This window comes from Mus pahari, chromosome 10, assembly GCF_900095145.1.
Source record: "Mus pahari chromosome 10, PAHARI_EIJ_v1.1, whole genome shotgun sequence".
Lineage (NCBI taxonomy): Eukaryota > Metazoa > Chordata > Mammalia > Rodentia > Muridae > Mus > Mus pahari.
The window spans coordinates 25,097,885-25,104,718 of NC_034599.1; the positions used below are offsets into that span (position 1 = coordinate 25,097,885).

Here is a 6,834-nt window from a genome sequence, read left to right on the forward strand (position 1 = left end):
GAGATCAGGAGCCAAGATGAATCTTCCCTTCTCTATGCTGCCTTGGGCAGATATCTTGGTGACAGGGACAGGAAATTCCGATCTCTCCAGATGTGTCTAGCTACTGTCTTTTAAGAGATGCTTGTGAATCAGAAAATCATTAAAGAGTAAATTGTAAAACTTCCAGAAAGTTCTTAAAGGTATCTTGACATTTGATTTAGTCAGAGCCCCCGTTCTCTTTCCCTACCCTACCACTGTTGTACCTAATGTTTTAAGTGGGACTTAAACAAACTCATTGTCAACAACGCAGTCTGTTCCATCCCGGAAGCCTCTTCCTCTAGAAGTGTTCTCCAGCTTCCCTCGGTCAGGGAGCAGCTTTCACTTCCTCCCTCCTCGTGTCAACTGCTCAGGAAATCAAAGATCTGTGCAGCTGCGCAGGCCTTCCTGAGCATAATTCATGTTGGTTTAGGACTTAAGCTTATGGGATTAAACCAAGGATCATAAACCTTACCCATTATAATATCCTAAAATCATTATCAATTTTAAAGTGAGTCTAAAACCTTGGGCAAAACTAATAACAAATGTATGCAGACTCAGACCAAGACAAAACCCAAATCCTGTCTAATGTGGAGAGCTCAGTTTTCAGGGGATTATGGAGTGAAGCCTAGGCTCTTCCCTCCCCGGGGACAGAACAGAGGAGCAGGGCAGGCTCTTTGCCTATGCTCGAAGCCAGGGAGTAAAAGCCAGCAAGTAGTGGTTCTCTAGCTCTGACTTGAGAAGTGAAGAATGAGGGTGTGGGACTGGACTCAATACCCTCAGACTAAAAAAGGTTCAAGCACAGGAAAAGAAGCAAAACAATCAAAACAAAATACAATTAAACAAAAAGCTTGGGACTGGGGGCAGCATCCAGGGAAACAAAGGCTCCATGACCCTCAGCATTGTGGGTCCTGCAGCTGCTGCTTGTCTTCCATAGCGAGAAACAAGGAAGAGCAGCATCCTAAGGGTGGAGCATCATGAGGGTGGAGGCTTATGATCAGAGACAGAAATATGCTTCCAACAGGACATATTATGAATTCGTTGATGCAAGCAAACAATCCATGGGTGCTCTACCCCCCCCAACACACACCCCACCCCCAGTAAGACACAGAATAAAGAGGAGAGGCCAGTCTCACCTTGGGGGTGTGTGATTTACAACACAAGTTCAAGATGGCGATAATACTATGTTTTTACTTTTTAAATTGTTTTATCCTATTTTTCTAGCCCATAAGGAATGCACCTTGGTGTCAACAGAACCCCTTTGTCTTTGTAAGCAATTTTGAAGCAAACTATCAGTAAATTACTTCCCAAACCACCACACAACTAGATCATGCTGAGAAAATGGGCTTCGTCGGAACGCAGTAAATTGTTGCTGTCACAGAAGAAAATACAACCAGTAGAAATCGTTATGGATGAATCATCATGAGAAAGGGCCGGGAAGGAATTAACCTTCATTCATTTTCTTTGTAGTCATGCATGCACGTGGGGGAGGGTAGGTGCATATGTCTATGTTTATTTGAATTCACCGGCCACATGCAGGACTGCAGCTATGCAGGATTTTAATGATGAACAAGGACAGCTTTTCCCCTTGCTCGGTGCTTGGGGAGAGCTGATTTTGCATGAGGAGCTGTTCCCTGGGAAAGGACTAAAGGAAGGAGAACCCTGTGATTAAGGGAGGAGGGAAGAAAACCGATTTCCAAACATTTGTTGAGATTTACCAAGTGGTGCCAGGCTCAGGCCTCAACGCAGTATACCTGTTACTTCGTCCAGTTTTAATATACACCATCCCCATCATTTCAAGTAGGCACTGTTTTACCTCAGTCAAAGACAAAGAAGTCCAGAGAGACAGGATGGTTTGTCCAGAGCCCCACAGCACTGAAGTAGCTGGGATTGGTGTCAAGGTGGAAGTGTGACGCTAACAATAGGTATAGAACATGCCATGGGAGGCTCATATTGAGTGCAAGCCAGCACATCTTACCAGGTCCAGCAGTCCATTTTATATTGCTATAATAAAATATTAAATAGACAATAAATTATAAAGAAGAATCTCTGACTCACCGTTTCTGAGGCTGGAAATAGAGACAGGCGACGTCAGCATCTGATAAGGACCTTCCTCCTGCATCATGACATGAGAAGGCATCCTGTACAACTACAGCAAGTGAGCTGGCTCAGCACCTTCTTCCTCTTGTCACAAAGCCATTGGTGCCACCGTGGGAACTCACCTCCCCTGATTTTATCTCATCTTAAAGGACCTGTTCCTAAATACCATTAACACAGAAGGTTAGGGATCTGGTCTTTTCATCCTGGAACTTTGAGAGGACATATTCAAAACCCAGCAATTCCCAGGGATAAAGGCCAGCTCTGTGAGAAGGCTGGAGGATGTAGGTACAAATCAAGCCACTGGTGTATTTACTTCCATTTGTTTTTTTCAAACATACATATAACTTTCAGAATAACCTGTGAACATTCACCCAAGTTGCCCCAATCACTGGGAGTCCAATATGGGGGATCTGCTGACTCTCCTCTAGTACTCTGCTTTAGCATCTCTTAGTTCTCCTCTCTCTCTCTCTCTCTCTCTCTCTCTCTCTCTCTCTCTCTCTCTCTCTCTCTCTGCTCATAAACCCCACCCCATAGTCACTTGCTAATGATTCTTCTTCCTGCCATTATGTAAAATGTAATAGAGAAAAATGTCCCACTAAAGAGTTAAAGATCTTCTAACATGTAGATTTAACTTGTGGGATCAGGGACTAGCTATGATTGCCATGCAATGAATCTGACACAGGTTCAGTCTGATGTAATGTGCACCACTGTGAGGGGCTGCTTCTTCACTAATAACCTGGTGGGCTGGCTGAGGAGCCTTCTCACAGAGCTGTGCTGAAGTGGTACTCAACAGGAAGACAGGGTCACCTTTGTCCCTGTAAGATGTTAGTTCATCTCTCACCCAGTGGCAGGTCATATCAGTTCACAGGTGACATGAATTTGAGGTCTCTACCCTGTCACACTGATCTGTGGCAGGGAGCCATCTCTGAAGTGAGCCAGGCTCAGAAGACACTCTGAGGCAGATATAGGTTAACAAGGGTTGCTGGGGAGAGTTGGGAAGGAAAGAGCTTGAAAAGAATCAACTGAGAAGCAAGGTCACAATTCCCATGCACCCAGAAAACCAGGCCTGATACCCACCCTGTGAATCTAAGAGTCAAGGCACAAGAACACATGGGAAGTACTCCTGAGGGCTAACATGCAATGATCTCCTCCGAAACTTCCTTAACCTCATAGGGTTGGTTCTCTTGCCAGTAGATGACGTCTACATTTTAGGTGTTTGTATGGCATTTGTTTCTTTTTTTGTGTGTGGTCGGCGGAGAGAACACGAACGCAGTCCCCCACTACCACAAATTATGCAGTCGAGTTTCCCACATTTGGGGAAATCTGTATGGCATTTCTTAATCCACATGTATATCAATGTTACATGTCATGTATGTTGACTATAGTATTTACATGTTTCATAGTATGTATTTGTTACACGGCTAACATGTTACATGGCACACATAATTAACATGCAAAGTGGTAATCTTATATATGCTAAGTGACATTCTTACTTGGGTATATGAAGCTGGTTTTCTGGAATTTCATAGCCCACTAGGGAAGCAAATAGACTAACTGTGGTTTTCACCTCTCGCTCTCTATTCCTCCAAGCCTGATCCTTCAGCCTTATCTCCAGCTCCGTAGAAGACCGCTTTTTGGGGTCTTCCCTTCCTCTCTGAACCCCATCTCCAGCTTATCATGTAGATCTCCTCCTCCTAGAAGGAAAACTCCAACTTGAGGAGGTTAACCACACCCAAGAAAATACAAGGGACAAATAATCTCAGACCAGCAAATCAAAAAGGGAAACACACATAAACATGTCACCACCACCTCCTCCTCCTCCTCTACAAAGTAGCAAGAATCAACAACACTCTTCATTGATATCTCTCAACATCACTGGTCTCAATTTCTCAATAAAAAGACACAGACTAACAGAATCTATGAGTCTCAAGAAAAACATCACCTCAGAGTAAAAAGAAGAAAAAGATATTCAAAAGAGTAAAGGTATGGGAAAAGATATTCTGCTCTAAGAAGCAAGCTCGTGTAGCCATTTTAATATCTAACAACATGGAGTTTAAACCAAACTAACCTGAAGAGATAGAGAAGGGCTCTACTTATTCATCAAAAGAAAAATCCACCAAGAGGACACTGCAGTTCTTAACATCTATGCACCAAACACAAGAACACCCAAGTTCCTTAGTACCACAGCTTAAATCACGAATGACCCTCACACCCTGATAGTGGAAAACTTCAATACCTGAATCTTACCAATAGACAGGTCATCCAGACAAAAAAATAAACAGAAATACTGGAGCTAATTGACATTATAAACCAAATGAACCTAATAGAATTTTACAGAACATTTCACCAAAGCATAAAAGAAGATATATTCTTTTCAGCACCTCATAGAACTTTCTCCAAAATTGATCACATACTTGGACACAAAGCAAGCCTCAACAAATACAAGAAAATTGAAATAACTCTCTGCATCCTATTAGACCACCACAGATTAGAACAAGATATCAACAACAACAGAAGTAACAGAAAGCTCACAAACTTATAGAATCTGAACAACTCAATGCTGAATGAAAAATGGGACAGAACAGAAATTGAGAACAAAATTTAAAACTTTCCAGAATTTAATGAAAATGACTACACAGCTTACCCAAATTTAGGGAACACAATGAAAGCAGTTCTTATAGGCAAGTTCACAGCACTACGTTTCTACATTTAAAACATTAGAGAGATCTCATACTAGTAACTTAAGAGCACACCTGAAAGCTCTAGAACAAAAAGAGGAAATCATACCCAAAAGGAATAGACAGCAAAAATAGGCTCAGGGCTGCAATCAATAAAATAGGAAAAGGAAATACAAGGCTCAGTGAAACAATGAGTTGGTTCTTTGAGATAATCAATAAGACTGAGAAACCCATATTCAAATTAGCCAAAAGGCTGAGAGAGAATAGTAGACATCGAGGAAATCTAAAGAGTCATAAGGACATAGTTTATAGTCTCATAGTTTATATTGGAAAAATATCTTTTAAAATGTGGATAATTTTTTTGATCTATAGCATTCTCCAAAGTTAAAACAAAGCCAGATAAACAATTTAAGCAGACCTATAAGCCCCAGTGAAATAGAAATAGTAATTACAATATCCTAAATAAAAAGCCCAGGACCAGGTGGTTTTACAGCAGAATTTTACCAGACTTTCAAAGAAGAACTAACACCAATACTCCTCAAATTTTGCAAGTACACTTAAAATTATTCCACAAAATAGAAACAGAAGAACATTGCCTGGGTTGTTTTATGGGGCCACACTTATCCTGATACCCAAACCACATACAGACTCAACAAAGAAAAAGAATTCCAGACCAGTCTCACTTATGAACATAGATATAAACACTTTCAAACCAAATCCTAGACACATCGAAAAGATCATCCACCATAATCAGGTAAGATTTATCCCCGAGATGCAGGGATGGTTCAATATATATAAATTGATAAACGTAATCACCTTATAAACACCAAAAGACTTTAAGTCTTAGCTAAAGCAATAAGATAACTAAAGGAGAAGAAGGGGTTACGAATTGGAAAGGAAGAAGTCAAAGTATCTTTATTTGCAGATGATATGATAGAATATGTAAGTGACCCAAAAATTCTACTGGGAAACTTCAACAGCTGATAAATATTTTTAGCAAAGTACCAGGATACAAAATTAACCCCAAAAAAAGCAGTAGCCCTTCTATATACAAATGACAAATGGACTGAGAAAGAAATTAGGAAAAAAATACTTTTCACAAAATCCTCAAATAATATAAAATATCTTGGGATAACTTTAACCAAGCTAGTGAAAAATTGGTATGATAACAAACTTTAAGACAGTAAAGAAAGAAATTGAAGAAGATACCAGAAGTTGAAAAAAATTTCCATGCTCATGGATGAGTAGGATTAATATAGTAAATAAATAAATAAATAAATAAATGGCCATCCTACCAAAAGCAATGAACAGATTCAATGCAATATCACAATTCCAACATAGTTCTTTACAGGTCTGAAAAGGACAATTTTCAGCATAATATAGAAATACTCACCCCCCCCACACACATACACACACACACACACACAGAGAGAGAGAGAGAAAGAGAGAGAGAGAGAGAGAGAGAGAGAGAGAGAGAGAGAGAGAGAGAAAACCAAGAAAGATAATAATAATAATAACAACCCTGAATAATAAAGGAACTGCTGGAAGTATCACCACCCCCAATTTCAATTTGAATGCCAAGCTGTAGTAATAAGAACAGCACAATATTGGTACAAAAATAGGTACATTGATTAGTGGAAAAGAATTTAAGACCCAGAAAAATGTTCATGCATTTATGGACCGGATTTGTTTTTATAAAGAAGCCAGAAATATCAGTAGAAAAAGAGAGCAAATGGTACTTGTCAAAGTAAACTGCTGAATATAGAAAAATCCAAATAGACCCATACCTATCACCCTATACAAAACTCATCTCTAAATAGATCAAGGACCGTGTCATAAAACTAGATACACTGAACTTGATAGAAGATACCTATTACCATTTTCGGGTATACACCCAAACGACACTTCAGTCTTCCACAGAGTCACTTGCTCATCCATGTTCATAGCTGGTTGGAATAAACTTGAACTCCTTGGCCCAGGAATGGGCTTTCAGAACAGAATACCAATAACACAGACAATAAGATAAACAATAAGTGTGACC

The 6,834-nt window shown here is 40.0% G+C and overlaps 1 pseudogene; it reads right to left on the reverse strand.

Moving 5' to 3' along the window:
* Positions 1 to 3,367: 3,367 nt before the first annotated feature.
* On the reverse strand, positions 3,368 to 3,493 carry LOC115064917 (annotated as a pseudogene).
* Between the last annotated feature and the right edge of the window lie 3,341 nt (positions 3,494 to 6,834).